Source organism: Abrus precatorius, unplaced genomic scaffold, assembly GCF_003935025.1.
Source record: "Abrus precatorius isolate BTA unplaced genomic scaffold, Abrus_2018 Scaffold2, whole genome shotgun sequence".
NCBI classification, from domain to species: Eukaryota; Viridiplantae; Streptophyta; class Magnoliopsida; order Fabales; family Fabaceae; genus Abrus; species Abrus precatorius.
The window spans coordinates 33,447,293-33,470,275 of NW_020874362.1; the positions used below are offsets into that span (position 1 = coordinate 33,447,293).

General features: G+C 38.5%; 1 non-coding gene across 1 annotated transcript; it reads right to left on the reverse strand.

Moving 5' to 3' along the window:
- Nucleotides 1–9,400: 9,400 nt before the first annotated feature.
- Nucleotides 9,401–9,507, reverse strand: LOC113860434. Its single transcript, XR_003503887.1, has one exon. It is a non-coding gene; the product is annotated as a small nucleolar RNA R71 (small nucleolar RNA).
- Nucleotides 9,508–22,983: the final 13,476 nt, after the last annotated feature.

A 22,983-nucleotide genomic window follows, 5' to 3' on the forward strand; every position in this document is an offset into this window, starting at 1 on the left:
CTACATAATGAGAACAAGAGTTCAGTAAAAGAACGAAAGGGAGGTAACATAACTGTTTGAAAGAAAGTAACATAAAAGCAGGAAGGGAAAGACAATAAAAGGACAAGTGGTTCCTAATTACTTGGGAAAATAAAAGAAAATAAGTACAAGTAGAGAAATAAAAGAAAACATGAAAGGCAGACTAAATGACATCTTCATCAGAGGTGGATGAGGTGGCGCCTTCATCTTCCTTTACTTCTTCTGCTTCCTCTGAGGAACTGGAGTTGGGGACATCTCTGGGGGCATTGGGATTGAATGGAGGTAGGTCATGTTAGGTAGCAGCTCGGAGATGAGAGGCAGGAACGGTGGGGGAGTAGTAGATCTGCTCCGAAGTCATCCCCATCTTCTTGCCAATGTTCAGTGTCATGGTTTCCAGTAGGAGGAGCATGGCGTTCTGGTGAGCATGGAGGGCAGTCTACCGCTTAGCTATCTAGTGCAGCTATTCCTTGACTGGGAGAGTTGGCTCGGGCCTAAATTCTGCTGGGAGAGTGAGGCCTAGGTCTGAAGATTTCTGGGGCTTAAGCATATCCTTCACCAATGCAGTGGAAATGGGGGGAACTGCTCTGATTCGCTGCTGATAATCTCCAAAATCAACACCTGCATCCTGACACAACAAAGTGATGAGGGAAGGAAAGGCTAAGGAATCTCTGCTCCATTTGAGGTTGTCCAGCATGGCATTGCAGATGACCTCCCCAACATGGATGGGCATGCTAGTGAGGATAACATATATAAGTTCAGCCCTTTTGACTGCAATGGTGGAGGTGTGGATGACTGGCATGAATGAGCTGACAACGAAGATACTCCACACCTTGGCAACAGGGAGAAGGTATTTGGTGGTCAGATTCTTGGGCTGCATTTTACAATCAAATTCCCAATTTTCTCCTTCAATGTAGATTGTTTGAAGTATAGGCTGGTAATCCTTTTCCTTCTGTTTGCAGAATGCAGTGAAATCCAGCTGGCCAGGTTACTTCTGCAGAGGAGGGATGTTTAAAACCCTCTGGATGGTGGCTGGAGTAAAACTAACTCGTTTCCCCCTAACCATGGTGTGCCTGGAGGGATAAAGGTCATCTGCAAGGCGCAGGGCATTAGCATAAAATTCCTGGATGATGTCCTTCCACCCATTTCCTGCACAGGAGGTGAAAAGTCCCCAGCCACGCCTGTCTATTTCCTTTTGAAACTGTGGAAATGTCCCATGCTGGATTTCAAAATTTCTGTCCTGCACGATCTGGCACCTCAGGATGTTCTCCCTGAAATACAGTTCATGCTTTGGGGACCTGAACCTGGGGTCATAGGTAGGAGGGGGTTGAGAGGAAGAAGCTTCAGCTGTCCTGCTCCTCTTGGTTCTGGGGGCGTTTCTTCTAGGATTGCTTGACATTATCTGCAAAGAAGAAAAAATATGTGAATGGGTAGTGCAGGGAAATTGGGTCAACCCTCGATGGTAACACACAACAACAAGTAATCAAACTAGGGGCTACAAAATAATTTGATACCATCCTAAGTAATTTGTGTGCAAAAGGGTGTATAGTGCTACATATGACTCAGAGGGCAACCAATGTCAATCATGGTACATAGCCTACAAACACATTCCATTCCATAAAAAAAAAAAAGCATTTTGTGGGCAAAGCATAGAGCTCAAATGGTACAGACAAGAACAATTAAGCACAGAGAATGGTATGGCATACGTTCACTATGTATAGCAATCCAATGTATAGCAGAATATGGCTTCTAAGCTCAAGGACCATAATGTAGCAATTAGTGAAATTAAAGTCACGAAAAGCATGTTCAACACCTAGAAAGATCAACAATCATGGTTAATTATGTAATGTGCATGAGGATCAAGTGCAGCAAAAGTAAAATAACATGGAATTGAAAAGCAAAACAGCAAAATGGAGGGGCCAAAACTAAATGGAAATGGGCACGAACCAAATTCAGGCACTAACATACATAAACAAGAGGTTTAATAGCATTATTGGCATGTTTAGAGCATAAAAATGAAGGAGGGGAGCATAACAAAAAACAACAAATGGGAGTCATGGCAAAGAGGAAGTGGGCGTGGCCATTATTGGAGGCAAAAGTGGGAACGCCCAATTGGATGGGAGTAATACACCCCATTGGGTGCAATTTAGGGACCTCACCCTCTCTAATTCATGTAAGAATGCTCAATTACACAAGAATTACACCTCAATTTCAATAAAAAAGAAGTAAAATTGAAAAGCCCCAAATTGGGGAACCTAAGAACCCTAACCATAAATGGAGAGAAATTTAGAAAATTACCTTGCTTGAAGCCATGGGTGTGGTGAGGGAAGGTGCGTCTTGGGACTAGGAGTGAGTGGGTGTGAATAGGTGAGTGGTTGTGAGTCGGTGTGAGTAATTGGGACGTGAAAGTGGGTGCGTGCTGGGTGTCATGTGAGGTGAGGATTGAGTGAAATTGGTGAGCGTGTCTACTTTCAAGGGAATTAGTGGCTACTTTGGGTTGGGCCTAAAGGGAATAGTGCAAATGGGGTGGTGGACGTGCCTACTCCAACAAGAAAAGTGAGAACACCAAAGAGGCTAAATTGGAGGGCAATTTGCGCGTGTCCACTTGCAATTAAGAAAGTAGAAACTACAGACAGGCTAAATTGCATTCCAATTTGCGCGTGACCACTCTTGATTGCTAAAGTGGGAACTACAGTGAGTTAAAATGCACTCCATTTGCGCATGGCCACTTTTGGATGGGAAAGTAGGAACTCCAGAGAGGCTAAAATGTAGGGAGATTTGCGCGTGGCCACTATTGGTCTCTAAAGTGTCCACGCGCAAATGATCGAGCTCCTGGGCACCAAAGTGGACACTCCCACTCTTAAAAGTGGGAACTACAAAGAAGGAATTGCTTACCTTGAGTCAAAGTAGTCACTATAGCCTATGAGAGTGGCCACTTTCACGAAAAACAAATTGTACCAAGCATGAATGAGTACCCAAAGTGTTTGCTGCTGCCACAATCCCTGCAAAAAATTCTGAGTCCACAGAAAATTATTTACACAAAATTGAATTATATCAGAAATCTATCTACAAATGAAAACAAATAAGAACAAAAACTCAATTGAAAGAATGCAAAGGGGAAGTGAGGGAAAGACAAAATTGCTTATTCACTTGTGAGTTGCCTCTCACAGAGCGCTTCTTTAACATCACTAACTTGACGTGTGAAGTGATTTACTCATGACATGGGCCTTGGTTGAAGGAAATGATAGGAGAGTACACATCCACCTCTTCAACCTCCTCCAATGAAACTGAATTCTCCAAAAATTATTTCAGGTGATGTTCATTCACAGTGAAACTTTTGCTAGTGGATTCACTCTTGATTTCCACTGCACCATTAGGAAACACTTGTGTGACTATAAATGGACCAATCCACCTTGAGCGAAGCTTTCCAGGCATAAATTTGAGGCGAGAGTTGAACAAGAGCACCTTTTGACCAACACAAAATTCTTTTCTGGCTATCAACTTGTCATGGTACCTCTTGGTTTTCTCCTTATAAATTTTGAAATTTTCATATGCCTCTAGACGTAACTCTTCCAGCTCTTGCAATTGAAGCTTTCTTTGCTCTCCAGCTGAGTCATAGTGCAGATTACAAGCCTTCACTGCCCAGTATGCCTTGTGCTCTATCTCCACTGGTAAATGGCAAGCTTTGCCAAAGATTATTCTGTAAGGAGACATGCCTAAGGGTGCTTTGAATGCAGTCCTGTGTGCCCATAAGGCATCATCTAGCCTGCGGCTCCAATCTTTTCTGTGTGGTTGCACAACTCTTTCAAGTATTTTCTTAATTTCTCTGTTGGAGAGTTTGGCCTGGCCATCCGTTTGAGGGTGGTAGGCTGTGGAAACCTTATGCAGAACTCCATATTTTCTCAGCAGAACTTCCATTGTCTTGTTGCAAAAATGACTTCCTTGGTCACTAATGATAGCGCGTGGGATGCCAAACCTGCAAAATATGTTGGAGCAAACAAATTCTGCAACAACTCTCGCATCATTAGTCTTGGTAGCTTTAGCTTTTACCCATTTTGAAACATAGTCAACAGCAAGTAAAATGTACAAGAAACCAAAAGAAGAGGGAAAAAGGCCTATGAAGTCAATACCCCAGACATCAAAGATGTCACAGTATAGGATAGGTTGCTGAGGCATTTCCTGTCTCTTGGTAATCATTCCTCCTTACTTCTGGCAGTTCTCACAGACATAATATGTTCGCCAAGAGTCTTTGAAAATGGAGGGCCAGTACAATCCTGAGTCCAACACCTTTCTTACTGTTCTTTGAGGTCCAAGGTGTCCTCCCACAACCGAATTGTGGCAAAACTGCAATATGGATGAGATCTCTTCATCAGGGACGCATCTTCTGATCACTTGATCATTATAGAACTTTCATAAGTAAGGGTCGTCCCACACATAGTGTTTGGCATCGCTCTTGATCTTGTCCCTTTGAATTTTGATGCATTTGTAGGGAAAACTCCTGCAACCAAAAAATTAACCAAATCAGCATACCAAGGTATATGTGATGTGCACAACTCTAAGAGTTGTTCATAAGGGAAATCATCCTTGAGGGGACTGAGTTCAGGGACTCCCTCTATTCTGCTTAAATGGTCTGCTACCAAGTTTTGTGCTCCACTTCTGTCTTTAATCTCCAAGTCAAATTCTTGAAGTAAGAGCATCCACCTTATTAGCCTGGGTTTAGAATCTGTTTTTTTAACAAAAACTTCAAAGCAGAATGATCAGTGAACACCACAACTTTTGATCCTACCAGATATGATCTGAATTTATCTAATGCAAACACTATGGCCAACAATTCCTTTTCAGTTGTGGTGTAATTGGATTGTGCAGTGTCTAAGGTCCGAGAAGCATAATAAATGACATGAGGCACCTTACCAACCCGCTGCACAAGGACAGCTCCCACTGCATAATTTGAAGCATCACACATCAGCTCAAAGGGTATTGACCAATCTGGAGGTTGGATAATTAGTGTGGTGGTTAAGGCTTCTTTAAGGAAGTTGAAAGCCTCCTTGCAGTGCTCATCAAATTTGAATTCAGCATCTTTTTGCAGCAGTTTCGAAAGAAGAATTGCAATCTTAGAGAAATTCTGGATGAACCTCTTGTAAAATCCTACATGGCCTAAAAAAGAACGAACCTCCCTCACGCATGAGGGGTAAGGAAGCTGTGAATAACATCCAATTTTGCAGGATCAACCTCAATACCTTTTTCAGAGATTATATGGCCTAGAACTACACCCTGCTCTACCATGAAATGGCATTTCTCAAAGTTAAGAACAAGGTTAGTTTCAATACACTTCTTCAAGACTTTTTCTAAACTGACTAAACATGCATGAAAGGATGTGCCATAAACTATGAAGTCATCCATGAAGACCTCTATGCAATGCTCCACTAAATCATAAAAAATACTCAACATGCATATCTGGAATGTGCCAGGAGCATTACATAGGCCAAAAGGCATTCTTCGATAAGCGAAGGTGCCAAAGGGACATGTAAATGTGGTTTTCTCCTGGTCTTGAGGGGCAATACAAATTTGAAAATAACTAAAGTAACCATCTAAAAAGCAATAGTGGGATTCACCTGCCAATCTTTCAAGCATTTGATCAATGAAGGGTAGTGGGAAGTGGTCTTTCCTTGTTGCCTGGTTCAGCCGCCTGTAGTCTATGCAGACTCTCCAGCTGTTCTGGACTCTAGTAGGTATCATTTCATTCTTCTCATTCCTGACCACAGTAAGTCCAGATTTCTTTGGGACCACTTGCACAGGGTTAACCCAGGTGCTATCAGAGATTGGGTATATGATCCCAGCTTGAAGCAACTTGGTGACTTCCTTCTTCACCACATCTAGGATAATGGGATTAACCCTCCTTTGAGGTTGTCTTACCGGTTTAGCATCCTCTTCCAACAAAATTCTATGCATGCACATGGAGGGGCTAATTCTTGGTATATCAGCAAGTGTCCACCCAATGGCTCTTTTGTGCTTCTTGATCACTTCAACTTCTCCTCTTGATCATTATCAAGCTTGGTGGAGATGATAACTGGGAGCTTCTCATTTGGTTCCAAATAAACATATTTCAGATGCTCCGGTAGAGGCTTTAACTCCAATGTAGGAGGTTGCTCTATAGAGGGAAGTGATTTAGCATTTTCATTTAGCAAAATTTCTGCAACATTCAAATCAAAGGGGTTAGACTCAACTGTATTTGCTAAATCCAATACTTCACATTCTACCCCTATGGAATTATCAACTTCATCAACACTAAAAATTTCAGAACTTTCATTCAAATAATCAGAATTTTCAGCACAAGTATCATACAAAGAATTTTCATATGATTCACAAACAAAAGCATCTACACAATGGGAAAAATTAAGGAAAGAATTTCTCAAAATTTCGATCCAGCTCTCATCCACTAATGCATCAAATACATAAATATGGAAGACAGAATGTTCTTCAATCGGATGTTTCATGGCATCCAATATGTTGAAGCGCACAATGTTCTCCCCGAATTCCATGGTGAGTGAACCGGCATGTACATCAATCTTCGTTCTTACAGTCTTCAAGAACGGTCTTTCCAAAATGATCGGTGCAGAATTTTTGAGTGACTCTTCTTTTTGCATGTCAAGGATGTAGAAGTCAGCTGGGAATATGAGGTCATTCACCTTCATTAACACATCTTCAACAAGTCCAGTTGGATGTGTGATAGTCATATTTTAATACATCTTTCTCTCTATGTTTTTGATTTAATTGACTCTTTTTAGTATATTATTTTGATGTGTTAGTTTAGATTTGTGTTGGTAAGTCATTTAGGATTTAAATTTAAATCTTTCTTAATTCCCGCCATAAATTCTTGTTTTGACATAGTTTCTTGAAAAGACCATATCTGGAGATACACTACTCGGAATTGAACAAAATTGGTGTCCCTAGAAAGATAAGAGAGAGATCTACAACTTCTATGTTGTGAGAAAAGCCCAGTTCGAACATCTTCAGGCCCAAAACTGCGTCACAATGTTGCGGTCCTGCAATGAATTTTTCAGAATTTGGTTTTATTGTTGACATTACTTAATTAGGGTTTTAGGAACCTCGTTAGGAAGCTGGGCCTTAATTAAGCCCAATTATTTTGTCTTTAAATAGGATTTATGATTTCGCGTGGGGATCTTCTTCCCTCTTTTTTTTGCCTTAATTTTCAGAAATTTAAATAAAAGCTTTCGTAAGGATTCCTCTCGTCTCCCTCTCTTTTATTTTCGGAAACTTCATCCCCTTCTCTAATTGGTCGAGCAACATGATTATGAAGCAAGACTAATTCATCCACCGGTTCAAGGTTTCAAAAACTACATTGCATTCGAAGTTCAAAATAGGTTTTATCGATTTCCTCCTTTCCTTCCTCTTTTCTAATTAGGTTAATTACGTTTTTCATGATATGGAATTTTCGCTGCATCCTAAATAGAAAGAATAGGTTAATTTCAGATTTGAATTAATTGGATTCACCTAATTTAATCAATCAATTGTTCTAAATTTTGTTAAAACATTGGGTTTGCGATTGCGGTTCTTGTTTTGATGGAATTCATAATCTAGATTTAGATTTTAGGGTTGTTGATGCGAATTGAATTAGTGTGATTGGAAATTCGTTGGGATTATATTTGTGTGAACGACGAGAATTGCATTGTAGGGATTGAGATCTTGAATTAGTTGAATTTCATAATCCTTAATTTTCGTTTTTGTTATTTTGTCGTTTAAATTCAAAACAAATCCTCCCCCAATCTAATTTAAAATTGCATGATGGAACTAAAAATAAAATGCATTTTATGTCCTTGAGAGATGACCTAGGTTTGCTTCTTGTATTGCACAATTTTTGAGAAAATCTAGCTTGTTTGATACCATTGCGACGTGGTTATCAAAATGGCGCCGTTGCCGGGGACATAAGTCATTTTGTTTTTATTTCATCATTCTGTGATTGTGTGTTTTTGTGATTCACTCTTCTGCGTTTGCGTTTTCGTGTGCATTTTTGTTTGTATTTTTGTGTGCATTTTCTTGGGCGTTTTCGTTTTCGTCGTAGGGATACTGTTTGTCTATTTTTTATTTTCTTTTATTACATTTAGTTTTGCAGATTTAATTCGTGTTTTTAGTGTTTAGTTGTGTGATTGGTGCCATTGTGGTCAATTGTGTGTGGTTGGATGCAAAAAACAGAGGACTAGTAGGAATAGAAAACATAGATGCTGCATAATTGCTATCAGATTTCACTGTTCATCATGCACTGTTCACGTACTGTTCACACACTATTCATGCACTATTCATCCAATTTTGAAAAATTCTAAAAAAAAAAATAGCTAGAGATTGAATTTTGATCTGAATTTTTGTGTCCACATTTCTTTTAGTGTCTATTAGTGTTTAGAGTTGGTAGATTGCAAAAATCATTTATAGAAAAAAAGATACATCTTAGTGGCTGAGAAAATTTTTGCGAAACTTCAAAGTGGCATATTTTTGCTAGAAAACTCAGAATTGAGCTTATTGCATATGCATTTGGGGTAGAAAAAAATTTCCTATTCAATGCAACCTTCTACGCCGATTGAGGCTGCCCAAAATTTCAAAAATTGCTTGTTTTCTAAAAGTTTTTTATTTTTCAGTATTTATTGACCTATTTTTCTTGACTTTAGGCTTCTAGTTCCCATAGCAATTCAATTCAAAAAAATCTGAAAATTTTTGTGGTGTTTTCCCATACAAAAAAGAGATTTATCATGGTCCCCCTTCATTCATATCTTGCATTTTGATGGTACTTGTTTTGTAAACTGACTTTGTGCATTCATTGAGTATTTTCTGTTCTTGTTGGTTCTAACCTTGAATGACCAGGGCCAACCCTGTTATATTGCATGAACCTGACCCTGAAATAGAAAGAACACTTTGGAGGATAAGATCTAGCAAAAACAGTGGTAGTGGTAGCTTACTTGGTGATTCTGAAACTATTACTGTTATTCCTGTTGTTAGGGAGAACATGGCTGATAATCCTGAGCTAACTTTGAAGGAATTGGCCACACCTAATGTTGTGTATCAGTCATGGTGTGTCCAATATCCTGAAGATGAAACAACCTCTTATGAGCTTAAATCTGGACTTATCCATTTGTTGCCAAAGTTTCATGGACTTGCAGGTGAAGATCCTCACAAGCATTTAAAAGAGTTCCATGTGGTGTGTTCCACCATGAGACCACAAGGAATGCCTAAAGACCATGTCAAGATGAAGGCGTTCCCCTTCTCCCTGGATGGTGTTGCGAAGGATTGGCTCTACTTCCTACCTTCAACAATCACCACATGGAATCAAATGAAGAGGTTATTTCTGGAGAAACTCTTCCCTGCCTCCAGAACTGCTGCAATAAGAAAAGAGATTTGTGGTATAAGGCAGCTGAATGGAGAGACCTTGTATGACTACTGGGAGAGATTCAACAAGCTGTGTGCTACTTGCCCTCACCATCAGATAAGCGAGCAATTACTAATTCAATATTTTTATGAAGGGCTAACTTTGATGGACAGGAGCATGATAGATGCAGCAAGTGGAGGAGCATTAATGGACAAGACACCATAGGCTGCGAGACAGCTTATTACAAACATGGCAGCCAACACTCAACAATTCGGATTCAGAGGAGCCGCTAAGGGAGTGAATGAGATAGCACTTAGTGTTGGTACTGGTGCTGTTCATGGTGTGGAAAATCAAAGGCTGGAAAACAAAATCAATGAGCTGACCACCATGGTGAGGCATTTGGCAATTGGCCAACAACAAGTGAATCCAGTAAGTGAGCAGCTAGCAAGAGTCTGTGGGATTTGTACTTCCATTGAGCATCCTACAGATTCATGCCTTACCTTGCAAGAGACGGATGCGAATGTTTCTGGAATCTACACCAACCAACAGCAGCAATATAGATCTCCACACCAACAGCAAAATTATAACCCGTACTCCCAGACATATAACCTGTGCTAGAGAGATCATCCAAACCTGAAATGGGGGCAGCAGCCACAAGGTCAACAACCTTCATTTCAACTTGCTGTAGGCAAATATCAGCTTCCATTCAGGCAACAGTCACCTCCACCTTCAACACCTCCTCCTGCACAAAGGAGCAAGCCATCATTCCAAGAGATGATGCAACAGATGGCTGCAAACAACCTGCAGTTTCAACAGAACATGCAAGCAACCGTCCAGGATTTGAAGATTCAGGTTAGACAGCTAGCCACTTAAGTGAGTCAGATTCAGTCTCAAGGCTCTAGTAATTTTCCCTCTCAAACAGTCATGAATCCAAAGGGCAATGTGAGTGCTATTACCCTGCGAAGTGGAAAAGAGTTACCAGCAGTTGTAGCTGCAACACCAGATTCTGAAAATGAGAGTAGTGCCACTGAAAAACATGTTCCGTTGCCTTTCTCGAGCAGACCAGCAGCAGCAAGAAAAAAACCAGAGTCGGACAATGAGTTGCTGGACATGTTCAGCAGAATAGAAGTAAATATTCCCCTCCTTGACGCCATCCGACAAGTTCCAAAATATGCAAAGTTCCTAAAGGAATTGTGTACCAACAAGAGGAAGCTAAAGGGAAATGAGAGAGTGAGCATGGGAAGAAATGGCTCTGCACTCCTCCAGAATAAAAATGTGTCTGCAATCATTCCACAAAACTTGCTCCCTGAGTTGCCACAGAAGTGCAAGGATCCAAGAACTTTCACCATCCCTTGCACTATTGGAGAGGAAGTTTTTACAAATGCTATGCTGGATTTAGGTGCTTCAATTAATGTTATGTCTGCATATGTTTTTAGATCCTTGCAGATTGGAGATTTGATTCCTACAGGAATTGTAGTCCAGCTAGCAAACAAGAGCACTGTGCAGCCACTGGGTGTCGTAGAAGATGTTCTTGTCAAAGTTGAGGACCTCCTTTTCCCTGCTGATTTTTATATTCTAGAGATGGAGGATGACCTGCCCAGCCATGCTACATTGATCCTTGGGAGACCATTCTTGAGGACGGCGAACAAAGATAGATGTGCATGCAGGGACCCTTTCTATGGAGTTTGGTGACAATTTGGTGCAGTTCAACATTTTTGAGGTAATGAGACACCCAACAGAAAACCATTCTGTTTTCAGTTTGGATGTTATTGATTTACTTGTTGATGATTGTACAAATTTAGATGATTTGTTTGCTGATTCCTCAGACCTTACTGACCCATCATGTGCTTGTGATGATTCTTCTATGTGTGCTGTTTGTAGTGTTGATGTTGCAGGTGCAGCAGATATGGTTACACCAGTAGATTATTCACTACCAGCAGTTGATCTAGCTCCATCTCCATCAATAGAGCTTAAGCCTTTACCTGCACATCTGAAGTATGCTTACCTAGAGGACAACCAGCGACTTCCTGTCATTATAGCTCGGGATCTCAAATCTGATAAAGAGGAGAGATTACTGCAGGTCTTGAGAGATCATAGGAAGGCCATTGGTTGGACCCTTGCTGATCTTCCTGGAATTAGTCCTGCCATTTGTATGCACCGAATTTTATTGGAGGATGAGTTTCGACCTGTGAGACAGCCACAAAGGCGACTCAACCCTACTATTCTAGATGTTGTGAAGAAGGAGGTCACAAAGCTACTGACAGCAGGTATTATTTATCCTATTTCTGACAGTAAGTGGGTTAATCCTGTGCAGGTGGTCCCAAAGAAGACTGGGATGACTGTGGTGAAGAACCAAGATGATGAGTTGGTTCCAACTAGAGTTCAAAATAGTTGGCGAGTTTGCGTAGATTATAGGAGACTTAACCAGGCAACTCGCAAGGATCATTTCCCTCTTCCATTCATCGATCAGGTATTGGAAAGGCTGGCAGGTAAATCCCATTACTGCTTTTTAGATGGATTTTCTGGGTACATGCAGGTTCATATTGCACCGGAGGACCAGCACAAGACCACATTCACCTGCCCATTTGGCACATTTGCTTACACTAGGATGCCATTTGGCTTGTGCAACGCTCCGGGCACTTTTCAGAGGTGTATGGTTAGTATATTTTCTGACCTTTTGGAGAGTTGCATGGAGGTGTTTATGGATGATTTTACTGTCTATGGTTCTTCATTTGATGCATGCCTAGAGAATTTATCTAAGGTGTTACATAGGTGCATCCAAACTAACCTTGTGTTAAATTTTGAAAAGTATCATTTTTTGGTCACACAGGGTATAGTCTTGGGTCACTTAGTCTACAGTCAGGGTATTCAGGTTGATAAGGCTAAAATTGATATCATTGCTTCTCTACCTTACCCCACTTCTGTGAGAGAAGTGCGTTCCTTTCTTGGACATGCAGGTTTTTACAGGAGGTTTATACAAGACTTCAGCAAGATTACATTACCATTGTCCAAGCTGCTGCAGAAGGAAGTAGAGTTTGTTTTTTATGAGCCCTGTCAGCTAGCTTTTCAGGAGCTGAAGAGGCGGCTGACCACCACACCCATTGTTCAGCCACCTGATTGGGAGCTTCCTTTTGAGCTCATGTGCGACGCATCCAACTTTGCACTTGGAGCTGTTTTAGCTCAGCGGGTTGGGAGACTTTCTCATGTTATAGCCTATGCTTCTCGCACGTTGGATGCAGCTCAAGTTAATTACACCACTACTGAGAAAGAGCTTCTAGCTATTGTATTTGCCTTAGATAAATTTCGTTCATATTTGCTAGGCTCTAGGATTATTGTGTTTTCTGACCATGCAGCTTTGAAATTCTTGTTGAAGAAGCCCGATGCTAAACCTAGATTGATCAGGTGGATGCTTCTCCTTCAGGAGTTTGATGTTGAGATCAGAGATAGGAGTGGTGCAGAGAACTTGGTAGCAGACCACTTGAGTAGGATTGAGGGAGGGAATGTTGATCCTTTTCCTATTAGAGATGATTTTCCTGAGAAGCAGTTGATGCAGTTGCATGATATTACTCCTTGGTTTGCTGATATTGTGAATTACTTGGTTGCAGGTGTCTTTCCTCCAGATGCATCTAGAGCACAGATAGCCAAACTGAAAAGTGAGGCTAAATATTATGTTTGGGATGACCCTTATTTGTGGAGATTTTGCAGTGACCAGGTAATCCGCAGGTGCATTCCAAATCAGGAGGTCCATTCTGTGCTTCAGTTTTGTCATAGTTCGCTTGTGGGAGGACATTATGGATCATACAGGACAGCTAGGAAGGTGTTGGAGAGTGGATTTTACTGGCCTACCATTTTCAGAGATGCACATTAGATCTCTAGCACCTGTGAGCAGTGTGAAAGAGCAAGGACGGCCATTACACACAGGCATGAGATGCCCCAGCAACCGATCATTTTCTGTGAGGTTTTTTATGTTTAGGGTATTGATTTTATGGGTCCATTCCCTGCATCTTTTGGTTACACATTCATTTTACTAGCTGTTGATTATGTTTCTAAATGGGTGGAGGCTAAGGCCACCAAAACTAATGATTCCAAAGTTGTTGTGGATTTTGTTAGATCCAACATTTTTTGCAGATTCGGTGTGCCTAAAGCCATTATCAGTGACAGGGGAAGCCACTTCTGCAATAGGAGCATGCAGGCTTTGCTTCATAAGTATGGGGTTGTGCATAGAGTGTCTACAGCTTATCATCCCCAAACTAATGGGCAGGCTGAGGTTTTTAACAGGGAAATCAAGCAGATTTTGTAGAAGATAGTCCACCCCAATAGAAAGGATTGGAGCAAATTTTTGGAGGATGCTCTTTGGGCCCATAGGACGGCTTACTGGACACCGATTGGGATGTCCCCTTACAGGATTGTGTTTGGTAAAGCATGTCATCTGCCCGTTAAGATCGAGCATAGAGCATATTGGGCGGTTAGACATTGTAACTTAGAGTTTGAACAAGCAGGTATGGAAAGGAAGCTTCAATTACAACAACTTGAGGAGCTTCGCTTGGAGGCCTATGAGAGCTCGAAGATCTATAAAGAAAAAGTCAAACGTTTTCATGATAGAAATATTTTGAGAAAGGAGTTCAAAGTGGGCCAACAAGTGCTTTTGTTCAATTCCCGCCTAAAACTTATAGCCGGTAAACTTAGATCTAGATGGGATGGTCCTTTTGTTATTACTAATGTGTTTTCCCATGGTGCAGTTGAGATTAAGAATGAAGTTACCGGTAGCATTTTCAAGGTCAATGGACATCAACTCAAGGAATTTCATCAAAGTCCAAAGTTGGAGGAGAAAAATGTAGAAAGCATAGCCTTGGAAGCACCAACCCTTGGACCTTGAGGGAGTTCTTTCCCCATTCTGTATTCTTTGAAATTGTCTTTGTTGTGTTGCTGCATTGAGGGCAATGTGATTTTTAGTATGGGGGAGTTGCATGCATATTGTGTTGCTATTTTCTGTTTTTGTTTTTCTGGTTTGCTATTTTCGTTTTCTGTTCTGCTGTTTCTGTTTTCATTTTTCATTTTCTGTTGTTTCTGTTTTGCTGTTTTCTATTTTCATTTTTTCTGCTGTGCTGATTTCTACAGATGTCGTTTTCTGTTCTGCAGTTTTTGTTTTCGTTTTCTGCTGCAGTTTTCATTTTCTGTTGCAGATTTCATTTTTCTGCTGCTGTTTATAATTCTATTTTCTGTTTTTCTGCTGTTTTGGAGTACGAATTCTGCATGTTTTTGTGCCTCTACTTTTCTGTTTTGATGATGTTTTGTTGGAGTAGTTACACAAATTTTCATTCTTTCCTTTTAATTTCTAGATGTAGGAATTGTGAAAGTTGTTACACCATTTTTAGTTGATAGGTTGCAATACTTGATATGAGTCATTTTTACATTTTTAGTTGAGCAAGTTACTTGAAAAAGGATGAGTTTGATTCATTAATGATAAAATATGAACCTTGTGAGAATTTTGAGCATATTTTACTTCTTTCTTGTGTGATTTCACTCATGTTGCTAGATTACCTTTGATTTTGCCTTGTATCTTTTTGAAGCTTCTTGTCACATGCATTATTGATATGATTTAGGCATTCTTTCAAAATGTAGCCACTTTGCCAATTGACTTACCTCGCATTAATTCCACTTGTTTACCCCCTTTGAGCCTTTATAACCCTTCCTTGACTTTAGCTCATTATGAACTATAAAAAAAAAAAAAAAATTAAATAACCATGATGTTCCATAACCTTAGGGATTAAAGGAGCTTTGGAATTGTTTTGGGAATGGGTCTTTAATAAGTGTGGGGTACTTCTAGGGAATGCTTATTCTAAATTGTGGATATTGATGTTGAGTTGTTTGGTATTAAGTAAAAAAAAAAAATTAAAAAAAAAAATGTGTTGCAAGACATAAGATTTAGGAGATGTTTCAAGGGGTAATCCCTTTGCTTATTTGAACTTATTCCCCATTGCTCCTCTTTTCTCTTTGGTTGTTTAGCCTTAATATCCTTCTCACCTAACCTTTACCTTGGCCACATTACAAGCTAAATAAAAGTCCTTTTGATCTTTAATTGCATGTGTTTCAAGTTGTGGAAATTAGAAGCTTGTCAAAACTTAAGTGTGCTAGTTTTCATGTTGTGATTGAGTGTAAACACTAGCCGAAAAAAATTTTTTTTAAGAGTTAAGAGTTATATACTACCTTGTGAGGTTCTATCATTGTTGAATCTTTCTTTATTTTGACTTGTCTTCTTGCTTACTCTTAATGTCATTTGTGTCTCATAGATTGTTTGTTGCCTTGATTCTAGAAGTGTTTGTTCTCTTTCTTTATTCTTTGCATTGGAAATTCATTAGAAAGTTTTAAGAATTTTTGTAAGTTTTGCCCCGGAGTGCAAAGGATTAAGTGTGGGGGTATTTGATAGTCATATTTTAATACATCTTTCTCTCTATGTTTTTTATTTAATTGAGTCTTTTTAGTATATTATTTTGATGTGTTAGTTTAGATTTGTGTTGGTAAGTCATTTAGGATTTAAATTTAAATCTTTCTTAATTCCTGCCATAAATTCTTGTTTTGACACAGTTTCTTGAAAAGACCATATCTGAAGTTACACTACTCGAAATTGGACAAAATTGGTGTCCCTGGAAAGATAAGAGAGAGATCTACAACTTCTCTGTTGCGAGAAAAGCCCAGTTCGAACATCTTCAGGCCCAAAACTGCGTCACAATGTTGCGGTCCTGCAATGAATTTTTCAGAATTTGGTTTTATTGTTGACATTACTTAATTAGGGTTTTAGGAACCTCGTTAGGAAGCTGGACCTTAATTAAGCCCAATTATTTTGTCTTTAAATAGGGTTTATGATTTCGCGTGGGGATCTTCTTCCCTCTTTTTTACCTTAATTTTCATAATTTTAAATAAAAGCTTTCGTAAGGATTCCTCTCGTCTCCCTCTCTTTTATTTTCAGAAACTTCATCCCCTTCTCTAATTGGTCGAGCAACATGATTATGAAGCAAGGCTAATTCATCAACCGGTTCAAGGTTTCAAAAACTACATTGCATTCGAGTTTCAAAATAGGTTTTATCGATTTCCTCCTTTCCTTCCTCTTTTCTAATTAGGTTAATTACGTTTTTCATGATATGGAATTTTCGTTGCATCCTAAATAGAAAGAATAGGTTAATTTCAGATTTGAATTAATTGGATTCACCTAATTTAATCAATCAATTGTTCTAAATTTTGTTAAAACATTGGGTTTGCGATTGCGGTTCTTGTTTTGATGAAATTCATAATCTAGATTTAGATTTTAGGGTTGTTGATGCGCATTGAATTAGTGTGATTGGAAATTTGTTGGGATTATATTTGTGTGAACGACGAGAATTGCATTGTAGGGATTGAGATCTTGAATTGGTTGAATTTCATAATCCTTAATTTTTGTTTTTGTTATTTTGTCGTTTAAATTCAAAACAAATCCTCCCCCAATCTAATTTGAAATTGCATGATGGAACTAAAAATAAAATGCATTTTATGTCCTTGAGAGATGACCTAGGTTTGCTTCTTGTATTGCACAATTTTTGAGAAAATCTAGCTTGTTTGATACCATTGCGACGTGGTTATCACCCCACCTCAAGTTTGGATGATTTCTCCAGCTCGGGTTATACTGGTTTGAAGAAAGATCCCAGTTTGGTTGTTGCTGCGGCTGCTGAAAAGGAAATTTGTTAGTATAAATATTTGCAGCACAGGCTTGAGGGTTACCTTCAGGAGTGTTTGATTCCTGCAATGTAGGGTAGTTGTCTGTGTAATGATCTGCAACTGAGCATATTCCGTAGAGCGTAGCTGGAATTGGTGGTGGAGGTGTTGCAGAGACAACACTCTTTTGCATTGCAGCTAATTGCTTTACCATGGAGGCAAGCTCATCAATTTTGTGCTCCAATTTGTTTGGTTCTGTAGCTTGAACTTCATGCACACCTCTAGTAACACAAGAATTCTGTCTAGTTGCAAATTGCTGAGAGTTGGCAGCCATGTTTTCTATCAAGTTCCTAGCTGCCACAGGGGTCTTGTCTACCAAGGCTCCTCCACTCACTGCATCGATCATGCTCTTATCCATTGGGTGTAATCCCTCATAGAAGTACTGGATCAGCAATTGATCGCTAATTTGGTGGTGGGGGCAGCTGACACATAGTCTTTTAAATCTCTCCCAGTATTCATAGAGAGTTTCTCTTTCTAGCTGTCTAATTCCACAAATTTCCTTTCTTATGGATACAGCTCGGGAGGCTGGAAAGAACTTTTCTAGAAAGAGTCTTTTGAGGTTGTCCCAACTTGTAATAGATCCGGGAGGAAGGTAGTAGAGCCAATCCTTCGCGGTATCCATTAATGAGAAAGCAAAAGCCTTCAATTTGACATGCTCCTCCGGAACACCTTGAGGTCTCATGGTGGAACATACAATGTAAAATTCCTTCAAGTGTTTGTGAGGGTCTTCACCTGCAAAATCATGAAATTTAGGTAGAAGGTGAATTAATCCAGTTTTCAAAATAAAAGGGGCGTCCACATCTGGATATTGGATGCACAATGTTTGGTATGTGACATCCGGTGCAGCTAGCTCCTTAAGAGTCCTCTCATCACCTCCCATTGCTCCAAAACTAGAGTCAAGTGAAAATGTAGAAGAGTAAACAGAAATTGGTCTCACAGATTGCAAAGATGCAGTAGGAAATGATGATGGTTCAGAGTGTTCAGAGTGATCCCTATGTGTCCTAATGTTCCTATGAAAAGTCCTATCAATCTCCTGGTCTAATGGATACAAATCCCCAGGGTTTGATCAGATCATGCACTAGATATCAACTAACTAAATTGAAAGCAAATTGAGTAAATGAAATAACAAGAACAGTTTGAAATCTCTCTGCAGAATTATGCAGCAAAAGTGCAGAAAAACAGAGTAATATGCAGCAAAATGAGTGCAGAAAATTGAAAGTGAGTATTTGAAAAAATTGCAACACTTGAATGAAGAAAATGATTTGAAAAATCTTGCAACAACAATGCAGAAATAGATCACAAAATTCGTATGACTTTCAACACAACACAAAAACTCAAAATGAAACAAACATACTAACATGCAAGACACAAAAACAGAGTACCAAGCATGTTCAACATAAGTTCAGCACCAAAAATTTCCCAACAACGGCGCCAATTTGATGAAACGAATTTAGCTACTCGTTATGCAAAAGATTGTCGTTAATCCTAATCAAATATGCAAGAAATAAATGCAATACTAGGGTGTTATCCTAGGTTGTCTCCAAGGAATTTTTGGTTGGGAACATACATCGAACAAGTGAAAACATGGATTTTAAAGCAAGTAAAATGGGGGAGAATTTTTGTTGATTTCCATATTTAAATCAAGAACGAAATGTGAATTAATGAAATTCAATCAATTAAAATGAGTAATTCCTAGTCAATCAATGAGTTCCATCATTATTCTTTCAAATGATTCAATAATCCCCTTTCTTTTCCTTGAATTAAGTTAATCTAACAAGCGGAAATTAACTTTAACATCCCAATTAAAATTAAGCATCTTAATGGGCTCCAATCTCTATCCCTAAGATTAAGCAACCTCAAAGATTAATCAAAATTAAGCAATTTTGAATTAGAATTTCGTTGGGTAATTTAGGGTTCATTAAGAAATGTTCCCTTCATGCAAATTCTATTTCATTCAAAGATTGGGGTCAATAAATTCAAAGAAAGAAAGATTTGTATTGCAATTAATCCCAAGAATTCAAGATTCATGTGCATTGACTAGGAATTACAAAGAAGTTTAGCCCACCATGTGGATGGACTTAACAAATGAAAGAAAGAAATGCAAGAACGTAAGCAGAATTAATGTAAATTCAACAAAATCAAAAGGAAAATTGGAAATTAAAACCTATAGAGGACCCTTGGCTGTCACCCAAGACTCCAATGTTCTGGGAAAATTGTCTCAATTTGACAAAGGAAAAATGTGTAAAGTGTAAAAGTCCCGTACCCTAATTCCTAAAACCTATTTATATTGGATGCCATGTCAGCAAAGTGTCCACTTTTTGCTTTGAAAGTGTCCACTTTGGGCCAAAAGAGTATCCACGCGCAGGATGAAAGGTTTGCTACTTCTCTAGAGTTGACACTTTTTGTGCTGAAAGTGGCTACTCTGGTGCGCGTGGCCACTATTAGAGCCAATAGTGTCCACGTGCAGAAATGCTCCCAAACGGCGTCCTGGAGCTCACTGAGTGGTCACTATGAGAGGCAATAGTGGTTACTTTGGGTCCTTCAATTTCCAAACTTGCTATAGTTACCACTTCTGCTCTTGAAAGTGGCTACTTTGAAGTCAAACTTCATCCAAGGGTCAAGATTTCTCAAAAATTAACTTGGAAACTTTGCAAAATTATTAAGAAAATTAAAATTGCAATCTATATCTATGTAACTAAATGCAAATTAACTAAATATTAATAAACCTATGATTTTTACTCAAAATGTAATTTTTGTACTATTTACACTATATAAGTCTAATTTTTCTATTAAGGAAAACTAAAAAGACAAGTAAAAACATGATAAAAGGTGGATTTATCAGGGATCCTCTTGCCCCTTTTCTTTTTCTTGTGGCAGCGAAAGGGTTAGGAGTTCTTATGCAGAAGGCAGTGACTTGTGAGTTATTCTTTGGTGTGAAGATTGGGGTAGGGGGACCAGATATTTCTTTGCTGCTGTTTGCGGATGACACATTGATTATGGGAGAGACTTTGGTGCAGAATTTGTGGACTTTGAAAGCAGTATTGCGTAGCTTTGAATTAATGTCAGGTATGAAAATTAACTTCCATAAATTTTTTGTATTGGGGATTAACACTAGTGATGACTTTGAAAACTTGGCTGCGAAGTTCCTACATTGTAAGATTGGTAGTTTCCCATTAAAGTATCTCAGGTTACAGTTAGGTGTTAACCTGAGAAAGCCTAGTGCATGGAAGGGTGTGTTAGAGGCTCTTAAAAAGCGGTTAGCGTCATGGAAGCATAGGTATTTATCGATTGGAGGTAGGCTGACTTTGATTAATGCCGTTCTTAATTCTATGTCATTGCACTCGTTATCCTTTTTTAAGGTACCGAAGTCGGTAATAAAGGAGATTGTCACTATCTAACAGAATTTTTTATGGAAGGGTGTTAAGGATGGATCTAAAATCCCCTGGGTGAAATGAAAAACGGTATGTAGACCGCGGAAGAATGGTGGCTTGGGCATTAGGAATGTGCAGTGGTTTAATTAGGTGCTTCTTGGTAAATGGTTGTGGCGATGTGTTAACTGTTCTAGTTCATTGTGGGTGCGGGTGTTGGAATCTAGATATGGAAGATTAGCTTCTTTTATTCAGCATTCATCAGTTCACAAAAGATGTTCTTTGTGGTGGCGTGATTTGCTGGAGGTTATTCATCAAGGGAATTCATGGCTGGATGAGAAGTTTGATAGAAGTGTGGGTACAGGTTTACACACTCTTTTTTGGAGAGATAAGTGGGTAGGCGGGGTGTGATTGTGTGAAGCATTTCTGCGATTATTTGCGGTAGTGAGGAATGTTGAATCATGTGTATTGGAGAATGGTTTTCATGATGGCCTTTGGAATGTTAGTTGGCGAAGATGACTCTTTCAACATGAGATCTCGAGCTTTAATCTTTTGTTGAAACTTGTGGATGGAGTTTCTATTAAGTTACTACAAGAAGATAAATGGGTATGGAGGGCAGATTCTTCAGGTTGTTATTCAGTGCAATCTGCGTATTCATGGCTATTTGAACTTTTTGGTGGTCCTAATAGTGTAGATCAGTGTACGGCAAATGTCTTGCAAAGGCTATGGAGAGGGAAGGTCCCTTTTAAGTGTCTGGTTTTTTCTTGGTAATTGTTGTTGAATGCACTTCCTTATAAAGGTTTACTGATTGATCGTGGTATTCAAATTGATGATATAACTTGTTGCTTCTGTCATGGTTTGGAGGAACTTTCAACTTATTTATTTTTAACATATTCAGTTTCATCTCAAATCTGGTACTTTACTGCGCGTTGACTTGGATTCTCACTGGTTTTGCCTTCAGATTTATCGACTCACTTGCTTTCTTGGGTTGGTGTTGGCTGTAGTAAAAGAGAAGGAATATGCTTATTAATTGTTTGGGTAAGTACAGTGTGGTCTTTGTGGTTGCATAGAAATAGAATTGTATTTTCAAATGGTATTTTAGATGAGAGGGAGGTCTTAGATTCTATTATGCTGAGATCTTGGAAATGGCTATCACTTGTTAGTAAGGGAGAAGCTATTATGTTAGCTGATTGGTATTTGAACCCATGAAATTGCATCTGTCTTAATTTTGTATAAGTATATTTTTGCTTTTTATTTCTTTGAGTAAGTAATTTTTTCTGTGTATATGGGTCTTGAGTTCCCCTTAAACTCTTTTTAATAATATTTATTTTGCCTATAAAAAAAATATCAGGTGTAAGTTTAAAATATTTAAATCAAATCTCAATTGTATAAATCAAATAATTTAACGGTGAAAGAGAGAGAATGAGAAATATCACATATGTCCATGGTCATTAATTTTTTAGTTAAACAATAGGTAACTTTTTCACCGTTAGATTATTTGATTTGTACGATTGAGATTTTGTATAAGTCTTTTAGACTTAAACTTAGTGCCAATGGATCTTATTCATATATATATATGGAGAAAATCTTCTTAAACCAGTATAAATCTAAAAACTCTTACACCCAATCTGAACTTTTCATTTAATTTACATCTAACGGCTAGTGAAGTAATAAATTATAACCTGTTAAACTTACACTAGTTTAAGAAGATTATTTTCCATATTATATATATACTAAAATTTAAAAGTACTAATCTTACTTTGAAAAAAGAAATAAATAAGTGACTTGCATTAGCTCTCCTAATATTTGAATTATTAAATGCTTAAAAATGAGAGAGACCAAGCGAATTTCAATTTTCAATAAACAAAACTTACAATTTCTCACAAAATAAATGCATCAGACACAAAGGAAATATTATCCATTTGCTCCTGAGTAACCAAAAAAACTAAAAAAGATAAAAATGAAAGACTGAGTTGAAAACAAATAGATTAAAGAGAGAAAACGCAACATATGGTGAAGTAAAAATAAAGAAAATAAGATAAATCAACCATATTGCAAAGATACGCTTGAAGAAAGGGATGGAAGGAGGCTTGAATCACATTCCACCACCTAAGCTATAGCCCACAATACAAAAAATTTAAAATGATATGGGATGAAGCTCTTTTACATCCTTCTACTTGAACTATCATGCAAAAAACTAAAAATGATAAGTAAAGTATAAGATAACACATTAAAAGAAAAAAAGACAATAAATCAACATGAAAAAGCATTCAAAATATATATATCTCCGTAGAACTTGAAACAATGTGTACCAAGAGTTTGTAATTAACATTTGAGACTCACTAGAAAATATTTTCATCATAAATAAAATAAAAATTTTGATGCCAAAAGGTTTTCTGTTTCTTATTGTGGTGATTAATTAGTTTTTTCTATGAGGTGTGTATATTTTCTTTCTATTTCTCCATGTTTAATTAGTTTTAA